Source organism: Physeter macrocephalus, chromosome 8, assembly GCF_002837175.3.
Source record: "Physeter macrocephalus isolate SW-GA chromosome 8, ASM283717v5, whole genome shotgun sequence".
In the NCBI taxonomy this organism is placed as follows: Eukaryota; Metazoa; Chordata; class Mammalia; order Artiodactyla; family Physeteridae; genus Physeter; species Physeter macrocephalus.
In genome coordinates this window covers 13495761-13510447 of record NC_041221.1, presented here as the reverse complement: position 1 = coordinate 13510447, position 14687 = coordinate 13495761, and positions in this window count along the sequence as shown.

Sequence of the window (14687 nt, the reverse complement as noted above, 5' to 3'; positions counted from 1 at the left end):
AAAGAGACATTTATTCTCTCATGGTTCTGGATGGCGGAAGTCCAGAAACCAAGGTGTCAGCAGGGCCACAGCCCCTCTGGGCTCTAGGGGAGGATACTTGTTCGCCTCTTGCAGCCCCTGGTGGCGCCAGACACCCTTGGCTTATGGCCGCCTCCCTCCAACCTCTGCCTCCGTCTCCACGTGGCCTCCTCCCTGTGTGTCTTTCCCCTTATCTGCTCTTCTAAGGACACTCTATAGGATTTAGGGCCCACCCTAATCCAGGATGACCTCATCCGGACCTCTGCAAAGACCCTTTTTCCGATGAGGTCACATTTATAGGTTCTGAGTGGACCTATCTTTCGGGGGCCACCATTCCACCCACTACGGTTGGAAACTGAGGAAAGATAAAGGCATTCTCTTTGGGATTTCATGTCGTGTCTTAGAATTACCTATTATCGATATCGGTAGCTAAAAATGTCTCTGGTGTTGAGGAGGTCTGTGCAGAATCCTACAGGCCGTCATGGCTTTTCCTGATGGAGGAGAGGCAGGTGGCATCACTGAGGCTCAGGACAGGCCAAGAGCCCCGAGGACTGCTGGCCCATCGAGGCTGCCTTCTCTGCTGGGGCACTGCTCTCATAACACAGTGTGGGAGGCCACCTCTTTTCAAGTATACGTATTTTAGTTAAATCTCTTGTTTTTAACAATACGAATATTCATTAATTCAAACACTTTTCCATTTCATATTAACTTACTCATCTCTTGTTTTAGCTGAGCTACAGCTCCAAACAGACACCACACACACCTACACCACACCACACACACACGCATATACACCATACATACACGCCACACACACACACACACACACACACACACACACGCACACACACACACCGATGCTTCCAGGTGGGAAGACAGAGATGAGCAGGTGGGGCAGGCACCCTCCTCCCTCCCCAGGTGGTTCCAGGAACAGCCTGGTCCTTTTCTGGTCTGGGCCAAACTCCCCCACACTCAGGGCTTTGCCTCCCAAAGGGTTTCTTTCACCCCTGAAGCCCCAAGAGTTTGCTTGTCCCAGAAGCTTGGTTCATTGAAATGCCAACTCTTCTATGAAAACGTTATTCAAATCACTTCTCCCTCTGGAGGGAGTCCCCCAGACAGCCCTCCCCTGAGGACGGAGCCAGGTTCCTGCCCAGCCCCACCCACTTCCACCCAGAACCTCCAGATTCCTCCCCGTGGCCCAGAACCCGCAGCTTCGGGGCTGGAAGGGCACCAGGAGGCTTACACCTTTCTCCCCAGCCAGGACCCTCTGTGTCAGAGGTTCTCCTTGGGGGGCATGTGGCCACGTCTGCAGACATTTTGGTCATCCCAACGTGGGGAGGTGCTCTTAGCATCTCGTGGGGGGAGGCCGGGGAGGGTCCGCAGCATCCTCCAGTGCAAGGATGCTCCCTCCACACAGAGGAATTTTGGGCCCCGAATGTTAACAGGCTGGGTGGCGAAACCCTGGCCTGTACTGAGACAGACACATGAGCATCAGGGCAGGTGTGAAAGGTATGTCAACCAATAATCGGTATGGAGGCTGCAAAGAGAAGAGCTTTATTTGGGGTCCTAAGAAGGACAATTCCAGAGGCACAGAGCTTCCCGGGGACGGGAGTCAGGGGCTTTATAATAAAGGCGAAAGCCGCGAGGCTGAGCTCTGACGCAAGGAGCGAAATACTTGTCCTTAAGGGATGGCTGTCACGAGTTGTTTTAGGGTCTGGGTCCCACAGGTATCTTGAGTTTCTGGCAGCTGTCCTGGATGCCTTCATCAGGACAGGACGTGGTCACAGGGTCGGATTCCGTCCGGGCTGAGATGAGCGTAAGGTCCGTCCTCAGTGGCCTCCTGGCTCCGTTTGAGAGGCTCTCTGAGCAACACTGACTCCGTTTTGATTTTCCTTCCACAGACATCAGGGCAGAGCCTGTGAGCCTGTCAAGACAAGCCCTTCGGAGGAACCACCGTCTCCTGGGAGTGTGTGAGGATGTGCCCCTTCTGGGGACCCTCCCAGGAGAGAGCACGTGCGTCCATTCTGGTGGCTGGACATCCCTCGGGGACGCGAGGCCGGCTGACACCCGCCTCTGCCTGCACTCAGCACGCGGCCCGAGGAGCGGGGCCACCACGCGGGCGACCAGCCGAGACCCTTTGCCCCGCGGGGTCCCTTCCGTGTTCTCCTCAGTCCTCTCGGACTCCGAGGTCTGCTCCCGCCTGCTGTGCTCTGTTCCCCTCTTCCTGAAGGGGAAGGAAGGAAGGCTCTTACCTGGCTGGGGGGCGCCGACACTAGGGAGGTACGCGTCACCGTGTCGCTGCCCCGTGTCCTCTGGCCAGTCTGGGCCCTGCTCATCTACCGGCAGGTGCCCCTTCCTGCTCAAGGGTTACAGACCGACTGGCAGGGCGGCCCTGACCAATAGGGCCGAGCAGTAATAGCGATGGTTACCGGGCTGTCCCGGAGGGTGGCCCTGTGCTCAGGGCGGGAGCAATGGGGCCGTGACCCTACCGGTGGCGGGAGCCCTCCACGCGGGGTGCGGTTGCGTGACAGCGCGCTGCACGATCTGCTCCTGACTCCCACCCCGCAGCAGGCGCCCCGGGCCGTCTGGGAGGGGCCGCACGGGCAGGGGTCAGGGAGCCTGAGGTTGTGGTTTGCGGCTCCCCCCGGAGCAGCGGAGGCTTTCCTCAGCCTCTCCCAGTCCTGGCCCAGCAAAGGGGCAGCGGGCCGGCGGGGCCGGGGGGAGGCAAGCAGAGGAAGCAGCGTCTCCCCGAGCAGACAGGGGTGGGCCCCGTCTCAGGGCGGGCGGGCGGCTCTGCTCCCAGCCGCGGCTCAGGCCGGGGCCGCGTCACACGGTAACAGCCGGCACAGGAGCCCCTGCCTTTGCCGCCTGGAAAGCCAGGAGCTGCCGATGGAGGGCGGCTTCCTTGCTCACCCTCACCTTCTGCAGGGGAATCTGGGCGGTGCCCCTGGCCTGTCCTCATTCGCCTGCTCTGTGGTTCACCCCAGGGCTCACTTCCTCTGGCCGGTCACCCGGGCCCCCGAGCAGGGCGACTCCCCGTGGCAACTGGCTGCTGGCAGGACTGTGGGGGGTCGGGGGTGGGAGGTCGGAGGGTGGGGGGTCGGGGGTGGGAGGTCGGGGTGGGCTTGGGGGCCCTGCCTTGCACCCCTGGGTGATATCACCTCCGCTGCTGACGCCGGAGGCTTCCCCTGCAGGAGCTCCCCCGAGAGCTCGTTGCAGGGACCCGATGCAGGGGGCAGGGAGATTTCTGAGGTACCCGGTTGGTCGCAAAGTGGAGGGACAGGCCCTAGGAGCTCAAGGTAAGGGGGTGGGAATGAAGGCATGCACAGGGCACAGCGAGGGTGCCAGGGAGTGGCTTCCGGAAGTGACAGGCCGGGGGCGGGGGGCGCGGTGGCTGCAGCCTGGGACAAGAAGGTCGTGCGACCCCGGGGGCAGGAGACTACTCCACCAGAGGGCTGGACCTCGGGCAGGGCTCCTGAGCGGTGGTCCTCAGGGTGACCCCGAGTGGCTGCCAGAGGCACCCTGGGCTGGCGGCCAGGAGGAGGAGGATGGGGCCAGGGAGAGAGGGAGAGGCTTTACAGTGGCCTTGGTGAGAAGAGTCCCCTTGCACAACTGCAGGGGGCGCTGTTGGCGAAGGTTATGAGGCTGCCGCGGGGAGGCTGGGGGGCCAGGGCTGATCGGCCATGGGGAGGGGGCAGGGAGAAAGCTTTCCCTCATCAGGGGACCCTTCCCTCGTGCTCGAGGTCTGCTCACACTGGCTGGGGTCGGGGGGCGGTCAGGAATCCAGGGCTGGCCTGGCTGTCAAGTTGGGGTTCTTATCCCCTCCACTCCTCTGCCCCCTGGGGTCCCAAACAGGGGGAAGGATGAGAAGAGCCCTGGAAAGGAAACGCTGCCCGTGCCAGTCTTCCAAGCACTGGGGGAAGAGAGCCAGCGGGGGCACAGGACCCCAGACGGTGGGAGAGCACACAGGTAGGAGGGGTCCAGGACATCAGGGGTACCATCAGGAGCCCCTCCCAGGCAAAGCGGAGCTCAGGACTTGAGGCCAGCGGAGTCTCCAACAGCTTTGCAGAACTGGGAGTCGGGGTGGGGGCGGGGGCAGTAGGAGGGGAGCTGGGGTGCCGAGGAAAAGCCCAGAGGGATATATTTCAGTCCACGAAGCCAGCACAGGTGACTGGCTGACCCCACTCAGCCAGGCGGGGAGGCAGGGTCCAGGTGTGCGGCCCCAGGTGACACCAGGCACACCAGGCCAAGGGGCTTCAGAGCCGCGGGAAGAAGCCTGGGAGCCTCCCGGGGCTGCCACGTGCTGGCTGGAGACTTCTCAGGGTCTCGAAGGCCTTCTCCAAGGGCATTTGTGTTCTGTTTGCAATTACTCACGGTCATGGGCCAATAAGAGGCCCCCCAACAGGTATGTCCATGTCAAATCTCCGGACTCCTTACCTGTGACCTTATTTGGGAAAATGGTCTTTGCAGATGTAATTAAGTTAAGAATCTCAATGTGAGACCATCCTGGATTATCCAGGTGGGCCCTAAATCCAGTGACAAGTGTTCTTATAAGAGACACACAGGGAGAGACAGAGAAAAGACATGAAGCTCATTCGAGGACGGAGGCAGAGACTGGAGGGACGCCAGGAGCCCCAGAAGCTGGAAGAGGCAGGAAGGACCCTCCCCCAGAGCCCCCAGAGGGAGCACGGCTCTGCCACCTTGATTTCACCTTGATTTCAGACTTCTGGCCTCTAGGACTGTGAGAAAATAAATTTCTGTTGTTTTAAGCCACCATGTATGTGATAACTTATTGGGGCAACGTCGGGCAACATTGCCTATTTGGGGAAGGTGAGAGCAGGAAAATGTGTATTAGCTTGTGGGGTGAGAATTTTCAGGCAAATAATTGGTTTTTCTTCATTGGAAAACCGAAGCAAAAGCCATACTCATGTTCAGGTTTTAGATGTATGTTCTGTCTCAGAACATATTGCAAATCAAAGGTAACTTGTTGGCGGGGTGTGTGTGACCTGGCCCACACAGAGCAACGTCTGGCTCTGTAACTGCTCCGTCATAAGCAGGCTCCCATCAGGACCAGCATGGCTGCTTGGGCATCCCAGCCAGCAGGGATGGAACGAAGGAGGATATCTCAGTGTGCTCAGGCTGCTGTAACAAGATGCCACAGACCAGGGGCTTAAACAACTGACATTTATTTCTCACAGTTCTGGAGGCTGGAAGTTCCCGATCAGAGTGCCTGCAGGGTAGGGTTCTGGTGAGGGCTCTCTTCCTGGCTTGCAGATGGCCGTCTTCTCACTGTGCCCTCACATGACAGAGAGGGGGCTCTGGTGTCTCTTCCTCTTCTTATAGAGACACTAAATCCCATCCTGGGGGCTCCACCCTCATGACTTCATCCAAACCTAATCACCTCTCAAAGGCCCCACCTCCAAATATGTTGAGGGGGTAGGGCTTCAGCTTATGCATTTTGTGGGGGACGCAATTCAGTTCATAGTGGAGGGCATGGCCCTTCCCATTAAGCATGTTTCCTGGAAGTTGCATACAACAGGTTTGTCTAAAATTCGTTGGCCAAAATTTAGGCCCATGGCCACATCTAGCTGCAAAAGAGAATGGGGAATATGCCCAACTAAACTGGGGGGTTGCTTGTACGATGTGCTCAAATAAGAGTTGGGATTCAGACTTCTTCCCATGTTGCTCCTTCACCCTGACCATGCCACCTCGTGGTCCAAAATGGCTGCTTCGGTGGCAGCCACCTCCTCTGCATTCCAACCGAGAGGGCATGCCTCACTTAGTCATAATGTAGTGTGGGGAGTGTAGTCTTTTATCTGAATGCAGTGTATCCAGCTAAAAGTTGGGCTTCTAATTACTAAGGGAGAAGGAAGGAAAGGATGTTGGGGGTATAGCTTGCAGTCTTTTCTTCATCCACCTTCTTGGTTCCCTGAAGGATCTTATCTAGAGCTTGATGTATAAATAGTGCCCTCCTGTTCCGGCATAACCTGTTCAGAATCCATCTCTGCTAAGTCTACGCCACAAGCCTCCCAGCGGCATGAGTCACAACTTTTCTTCTGTTCCTCGCAGATGTGGACTGCCAGTTAGTTATAGCAGCAGGAAGCACTGGCCTAGCGTTTGTTTGCTGAGCCGAAGTGGAGTTGCACCCGCTGTGGAATTGGGAAGCGGCGGCCGGCAGTTGCCATCTGACCTTGAGGTAACCTACCACGCTGTTCTAACGCCTTTGCCTTCCCCAAGTCTCCTCCAATTTCACAGTTTTATGAGCCTGGCTCCCCTCTGTAAGGTTTCAGAACTCTTTCTAATAAATCCCACATGGAAGGAACGTTTTGCCCAGCAGCAAGATTCACTCCCTGGCATTCTTGAGACATTTAACAGCCAAGGACTGTCCAGAGCTGGGAGAAGGCCATAAAGGGCAGACACACAGCCCCAGGAGGTGACAAGAAATGGGGAGCAGGGAGGGACGCAGCCCCAGCCATTCCTCGGCAGCCAGGGGTTTCCAGATGGCTCAGCCTGCTCTATGGGCTCCCCGCCAAACCCCCTTACCCCGTTTCTGCACACCAGAGCTGGAGGTGGGGCGGGGGGGGGCAGTTCTTTATCTGCTCTGGGCCTGGTGAAGTGACCCCAAATCCTGCAGTGATGAAACTGTGGGTGGTGAGGTGGTCCTCGCCCTCCGTGGCCTGCAAACGTCACCGATGCAGACACACACAGACATCCTTAGTGGGCGCACTGTGTTTAGCTGTAAATGCTGAAGGCTGCAGGGCCCATCCTTGCAAGGAGCCCCGCGCATCTTTATCGCCCTCAGCAGCACCTGAATCCTGGGGGAAGGCCCCGCGGTTATACTAAGCTCTTTCTTGATGGGCCTTGGGAGGAATTAGAGATATAATTTTTCAGGCACTTTACAGAATATCAAGTAATTAGAGCTCATGCACATAAAAGGGGCACACCATGAGATCTGTGGCTCGTTTCTTAAAATAACCAGTTTATATATTAAAACAATAAAAGATGTCAGGGGGGTGCCAGCCCTGCGATGTTTTCAGTGTCTGCTCTATGCAACTCCAGAAAGCGCCACCTCCAGGGGAAACCAAGGAGACCATGCCCCCTAGCTCACCATCAGAGCGTGCAGGGCTGCGCTTGGCCAGATGGAGGAGGATGTAGGATGACGCTGTGTCTTCCCGAGGCAGAGGGAGAAGAGGCTCACCGTCATTAGCGCTCTCCCTGGCCTCACGCCCACTTGAATCAGCCCAGCGTAAAACGGAAAAAAATATGCCCATCGTGCCAGGTCCTAATGTAGACATGGAAGTAGCAGGAAGGATTTGGTGTTAAATTTCCAGCTCGTAAAACTAGATGCAAGTTTATGCTTGCGTGTGGCAGCGGGGGGAGGAGAGAGGGCCTGGGAGCCGGGTTGGTGGGAGAGGGGAAGTAGCCACAGCCCAGCAGGCTCGTTCTAGGCAGCACAGGACTCAGCTCTCCCTCCACGGGTGGCCCTGCGGCTTCCCGCACCTTCCCCCGGGCGAGGGGTTGAATTATGTCCCCCAAAGAGGCTGCAGTCCTAACCCGCAGTACCTGTGGACGTGAGCTTATGTGGAAGTAGGGTCTTTGCAGATGATCTACGTAAGATGAGGTCACTAGGGAGGGGCCCAATCCAGGATTTTTATATGGACTCCGACTGGAGTCCATATAAAAAGGGGACGCTTGGCCACACAGACACGGAGCGGAGATGCTGTGAAGACACAGAAGGTGGCCGTGTGCAAGGGGCCACTGAGCCTTCCAGAAGCCGGGAGAGGCCCGGAACGCTCACAGCCTCCGGAAGGCACCAGTCCTGCCCACGCTTTGATCTTGGCGTCCAGACTCCGGGCTGTGAGACGATAACACGTTTCTGTGGTTTGGGCTGCTCGGACAGTGGGGGTGGTCACAGCAGCCCCGGGACCCGCCCCCAGCCTGGCAGCGTTACCAGGTCCAATCTCTGGATCCGGCCACCCGGCCCCAGGAGAGCCCACCCCAGGGTCCTGCTGCTGCCCGGGGCTCCCGGCCGCCGCTGTGGGTTATGGGCAGCCGCTCAGCCCCGGGGACCGGGTCACGATTCAGTGTTCCCTCTGCCTCCACGACCTCCGCTAGGTCACTCCTGCCACGGCCCCTGGAAACCTCAGACAGAGACTTTGTCCCCGGCATTTCTGACTTTGGAGACCCCCCTGTGGAGGATGGGGAGCCTGGCGTCCTCTGGAGCTCCCAGCGCCCCAGTCTCAGCCGAGGCCCCCAGCCGAGGCCATCCTGGCCTTGTATTCTGAGTGCACTTCTCTGGAGAGTGAGGTGGGGGGAGCACGGAGGGGCCGCTGGCTCCAGAGGGTCCCTAGCTGTGTCTCCTCGGAGGCCCAGGGCCGCGTCTGCAAATACCCCAGGGCCCTTAGAGAGTCCCAGAGGCTGCCGAGCTTTGCCCAGGCACCTTCAGCGCCGAGAGAGCATCCTTCCCGATGGTCCCCTTTACGGAGGACGGAGGCCATCAGGCCTCCATGACCCCAAGAGCCGTCACAGCGGCCCCTCCCTTAGAATTGGCTCGTGGGGCCCGGGTCCGAGCTCCGGAGGCCCCCTCTCTCCCACGGGACCAGGCGGATGCTGGCTGGGGCCCGGGCCCTCCTTTCCCACCCCCTGCTCTGACTACATTCCGGTCTCTGCTCAGGGCCTCCCACCTGTGCAGGCCTGCCTGGGCCCCTCCCAGCTGTGCCCCGCTTCTCCGGTGGGTGGGAGCAGCACAGATGTGCCAGCAAGTGTAAGGGCCTGGGCCGGTGGATGGAGCTGGCTGGGCCGAGAGGGGCCGGGGGGCTGGCCTGCACCTGCGCCTTTGCCTCCAGGCCCCGGTCCCCGCACAGGAGCCCAGGGCGGGGTTCTCACACTTCGGGACAACCCAGTGCCTGGCTTTTGTCCTCCGAGGGGCCAGCCCTGGAGACCAGCCAGAAGCTGCCGCTTTCAGTGTGTGCCGGCTCTCCACAGGCGGAGGGCCTGTGGCAGTGTCCCCTGGGTGTGGTCGCCTGGCTGGAGATGTTTCAGGGCGCCGGGCGGGGGGCCGGGCTTTCTGCAGGCCGCGCGCAGGCCGGCCCGGCTCTGAGGCTGGACCTTCCCGCCCCATACGGGACGAGGGGTCGCTGGGCCAACGCGATGACCGGTGGCCTCAGAGGTCCAGCCCTGGGATCCGATGGCAGCGTTCGCGGGGAAAGTCAGCTACGCGACCGCGGACAGCGTGACTGAGATAGGACGGCCCTGGGGTCTCTCCAGGGTGAGGACACGTATCACGGAACCTGGATGCCAGCCGCTGTGCTGAGAGCTGCGGGCCCCCAGGGGCCAAGGGGGTGGGGAAGGGATAGGGTGTCGCCTCAGACAGCGGGATGTGACGCAGGGACCTGCCAGGTGCGAGCGTCCTGTAGCAGAGTCTGGAGTGTTCAAGCAGACACTGGAGATCACGGGTGGGTGGGAGGGAGGGGGGGTGTCAGTGTCAGCTCTGGGCGGCCAGGTGTCCGTGCGTCCTCTGACCGCCTGAGCTGCCTGATGGCTCCTTCCCGCCACAGGCAGGGCCCCTACTTTCTCTCCATCACAGAGAGATGAGGGAGCCCCTCCGGATGGAGCCCCCGGGTCAGGCCCACTGGCCCGTGGCGCCTGGAGACCTTTCCTCCCTCGGTCTCTGACTCCAGGGCTCAGCCAGTTCCCCTTCCTCCTCCTCAGGGACTCCCCCAGGTGAGAATGGTGACAATGGGGGTGTGAACCGACCTACGCTGGTTTTGTCAGGACAAGTCTCGTGGTGACAGTGGCCCCAGAGGGTGCAGCGACTGAGGCTTAGTGACCTCCGCAACCTCCCTGTCTGACTAGAGATGCTTTGGGAAGTAGCCTGTGTCGGAGAGCAGATGAGAAAGAAGACCGAGCTGCTCCGCGGCCGCAGCCATCTGCCGTGTGGGTCCTCCGGCCACCATGGGGGTGGGTCACAGCTCCCCAAGGCGGGAGCACCAGCCGCCAGGACACCCTGACACGCACCCCCGCTTCCCTGTCGGGTCATGTGTTGTTGGCCATCACCCCGCCCACCTCCCCAGGGTGACACTGGCTCTGGACAAGTGGCAGCCTTGACACGGAGGATGCACGCTTTAAAGTACATCACAGCCCCTTCGGAGCAGCCGGACGATTCCAGAAATGCCCCCCGAGGCCGGCAGTCATCACCGCTGGTCTATTTAGGAGCAGAGCTCGTGGGTCCTCTCCCCGACTCTGTCCGTCTGTCCACGGCCCCGGTGAAGGCCCCTCTGCCGGGGTGGAGACCCAAGGCTCAGGGACGTGGACAGGCCGGCGGGAGCTAGGGGCACTCAGGCTCAAAGCGTCCGTGAACTTAAGGAAGGAGGAAGCAGCATCCATTCCCCCGGCCAGGCTCCCTCCTTCAGGCCAAACGAAGGAGCGGCGGGGACCACGGCGGCTCAGCGCTGGCGGCGCCGGCGGGCAGATGTCGTGGGGAGAAGATTCCCAGGCGAGGTCACTAGCAAGGGGGCACCTGCTGGGTGTGGGCGGGTGGGAGGAGGAGCCAGCGGGGAAGGGGCACAGGCGGACCCCTGGGCCTGGGCCCTCAGAGCCAGGGGAGCCGGGTTGGGGTTGGCGCTGGGGAAAGACCTGCTTCCACTGTGAAAGGCTGTCTTTGCTGTGCCGACAGCGGGCTGACCAGCAGGAAGCAAGGGTGGCACAGCCGACCTGTCAGGAGTCACCTCAACAGCCTGGGGAGGGTGACGGCCCCTCAGAGCAGGGCAGGGGCAGGCGTGAGAATGACCAGATACCCCGTGGGGGAGAAGGTGGGGCCTCCTGCCGGTGGGGAGGGAGGGGGGGCAAGGAGGCAGGCGGCCCTCAGGGTTTGGGCGGACTTACCAAAGGGACGGTGCTGGCAGGGACCGAGTCGGGTGGGTTCAGAGCCAACAGGACACGCTGGGGTGACCGTGTCCACGAAGTGTCGGCTGGGGGTGTTGAGCAGGCATTTGGAATGGGGTCTGGCTGGATGGCAAGCGTCCCGGTTCACGGGGGGGAGGGTGACAGCCCATCACCCAGGGCTCAGGGCAAGGTGCCCGCAGGCAGCAGGGGTACAGGGCCAGGGCACCACGGAGGGACCAGGCCCTGTCTGGGTAGCCAGGACAACTGTCCCTCAGGCCGTCTGGAGACACGGTCACGGGGCTGACCCCGGCTGGGGATGGTCCCAGGCCTGGTGCTCAAACCCTCTAACGTTCCTAGATTTCAGGGGAGCCTTGGCGCCTAAGTTCACACTCCTGTACTTTGATCAGTGGCATCCGTGGTGTCCACACCCGCTGCAGAGTCAGGGCCCAACGGCCTCACTAGGTTAGGGACCAGAGGAGGCCTGGGGGAGAGGGTCATTGCAAAGCGCATGTGCACAGGGCCCCGGGCCCCAGAAGGACTCTTCCCGGGGATCAGGTTTCTGGCCTCTGAGATGGGCCATGGCACGCTTCCCAGGGAGGACTGAGGTGAGTATTCAGTGGCCAACACGTGGGGAGCCCCGGGCACTCCCCCGGGACATGGTGACAATGGGAACGTTCCATGGGCCGGGCTGAGGGCTGCTGTGTGTCAGCCCACTGGCCCTCGCAGCTGGACCTGAGGCCCTGCTAACCTCCCCCTCTTGACAGATGAGGAAACTGAGGCACAGAGATTACCAGCCAGGAAGTGGCTGCGTCAGGGCCGACACCCACGCCCCTCAGACCCCTGCATATGCGCCAGGCCCCCTCAGGCAATATTTGTTGCTGGTGGCCTGCTCTCTCCTGAGTTTTCAGATGTTCTTCACATTTTTACGTTCCTGAAGTTGGGAAGCTTCTCAGACAGACACGCAGTCTTCCGCAGTCTGTTTTTAACGGTGATAGCGCATGTCACAGTGATGGTGTCTTGGAACCAAGGGAGTAGAAGATTATTTGTAGGTCTAGTTACCCCAAACTTACAGTTGGAACTCAATGCTTAGGGAGCTTATAAGTTGCCCAAAGTCACACGGCAAGCAGAGAGAGCTGGGGGCAGACCCCCACCACTGCTTTTCCCAGACCCACAGCTAGGGCCAGGCCAGCACATGTCCTGGGTGACGAGGGGGCTGGAGATGAGTCAGCACTGGAATCTATGAAGTTCAGCCTCACAGACTTGATTTGTGTTCACATGAGATCTGGGTAGGGGATGCTCCCAAGAAGGAGGGCCGAGCCCTGGTGTGTTGGTGGGGCGAACACAAGGGTTTCCTCATTCACAACGTTCCCCCATTGATACATTTTGGCCAGTGAGACCTAAGAAGAGTCTACTAGGAGGTCCTGGCAAGCTGTGGTTTCCCTGATACAGGCCTTCTTCCACCCCCCACCTATAAACCCTCCCCTAACTCTGTCACCAGAAAGCAGATGGGATAGCTGGTGCCACAGCAGCCATCTTGCATCAGTGAGGTAAAGGTCAAGAATATGGCAGAGACTTCAGCAATGGCTCATTGAGCTGTGAACCACAGATAACAATTGTCTGTCTCTGGTTTCTCACAATGTGATTTTTAAAAAAAGAACCTTATTTGTTTAGTTATTCCAGGTTCCTCCCTACTACTAACTTGCAGCAAAGCACATTTCTTTCTGATACCCATGGAAACCAGACAGGAGGTGGCTCTATTCCACTGACCCCGCTTGGGTAGATTCAGAACCGGTCTTATCTTCATGACTCTCATGGATCAACAATACAAACAAGGGGAATTCCCTCGTGGCGCAGTGGTTAAGAATCGCCTGCCAGTGCAGGGGACACGGGTTCGAGCCCTGGTCCGGGAAGATCCCACATGCCGCGGAGCAACTGAGCCCGTGCGCCACAACTACTGAGACCGTGTGCTGCAACTACCGAAGCCTGCGCGCCTAGAGCCCGTGCTCTGCGACAAGAGAAGCCACAGCAGTGAGAAGCCCATGCACCACAACGAAGAGTAGCCCCCGCTCACCGCAACTAGAGAAAGCCCGCGCGCAGCTACAAAGACCCAACACAGCCATAAATAAATAAATAAAAATGAAAATAAAATACAAACAAGGTTTCCAAGACTGGCGGGGTCTCAAAGTCGCAGGCATAGCGATTATTCTTGCCTGACTTAACCTGTAGCTGACCACTTCCCCTAACAGGCCCTCCAGACATTGGCGATGGAGCAGGGTGGGGAGGAGCACACGAGCCGGGTGTGAGGAGGGTGCACGGACTCACATGCAGCAGCTCCTGACCTTGACTCCACGCGTGCTCAGTGCTGCAGGCAGAGCCCCGGTCCCAGGCCAGAGCCCAGGGCACAGGTCATGCCATGCCGAGTGCCAGAGGGTTCTTGGGGAACATCTGGTCCTGCTTCCCCCTTCTCTCCAGAAAACAAGGCCTGGAGATGGGTCCAGTGTTGTCCAAAGACAAAAAGCTGGTCAGTGGAAGGGCTGGCCTGGAGCCTGGATCTCCTTCTGCCTAAGCCAGTGACCTTTTCCAACCACCTTATCGACCCGTCAGAGGACCAGCAGACTCTGGTCTGAGACTGGCCGGACCTAAAATGCTCGGGGGGATGTTAGTCCGGGCCATCGGAGAAGCAGACGCCAAGGTGGGATGTGTTAGGGGAAACACCCGTGTGACAGGAAGTGAGGGGGTTCCGGAGAAAGCTGGGAGGGCCTGAGATGGCAGAGCAGGTCTGACCCCAGTGCAGGGAAGAGGAAGGGAGGGCCCCAGGGCGGCCTCGAGCTGTGCTTGGCCAGCTTGGGGGTGCTGGGTCTCCTAGGAGTGGGCCCGCCTCGGCATCCCCACACGTGTCCCACGGACACTGGACGGCAGCCCTCGGGGAGCGTGGTCTCAGCACAGGGTCTCAGCGTGGCCATGGGGGCTTGTGGCCCATTAGCTCCCTGGAGGTGGAGGCTTAAACCACAGCCTCGGGCAGTGCCTCTAAATCCACGTTCCTGGCCCTACCTCTGGGTTCTGTGGTTCGGAGGCCTGGGGTGACACACGTAGAGGACAGACACTGCTGTGTGTTTTATCTCTCCAAGCCCCCAGTCATCTCGCGGCCTTACTGGGTCCAGGCGTGCAGAGCCACGGCCCCGAGGTGCACAGCCAGGCCTGCAGGCCCTCTGTCACGCGCCATTCTGCTCTCACTGCTGTTTTCCGTATGCCGTTCCCGGCCCCCACTGCCTGGCGTCACTGCCCGGCTCCATGGCCGTCCGGGTTTCCAGTCCCTGCTCTGGACTGTTGGCCACGTGGCGGCAGGGACGGTGGCTGGTTCCCTGCTGAGTCTCCAGAACCCCGGACAGCGCCTGGTTCCCTGAGTGATGAATGAATGAATGAATGAATGAGGCCATGGAGGAAAGGGGAGGGGCTAAGTGTGGGAAGGGTCCTTGGAGCCTTCTACCGAGTGGAGGGGACCCTGGGGACAATGTGGGTCACCTACTCTCTCCTCGGAACGTGACCTCTTATCTGCCATGACTCAGTCACGTCTGCCCCTGCCCATCAGACCCTAAACGTCCAGTCCCCGCTGCAGCCGGCTAACGAGGACAGGAGGCCTGTGGGCTCTGCTAAGAAGCGAGTGGCCTGCATTGCCAAGTTCAGGCTCGCCTGCCCAGGGCTGCAGGCAAGTGCCTCCAGACCGCTTTTTTTTTTTTTTTTTTTTTTTGAAGTACGCGGGCCTCTCACTGTTGCGGCCTCTCCCG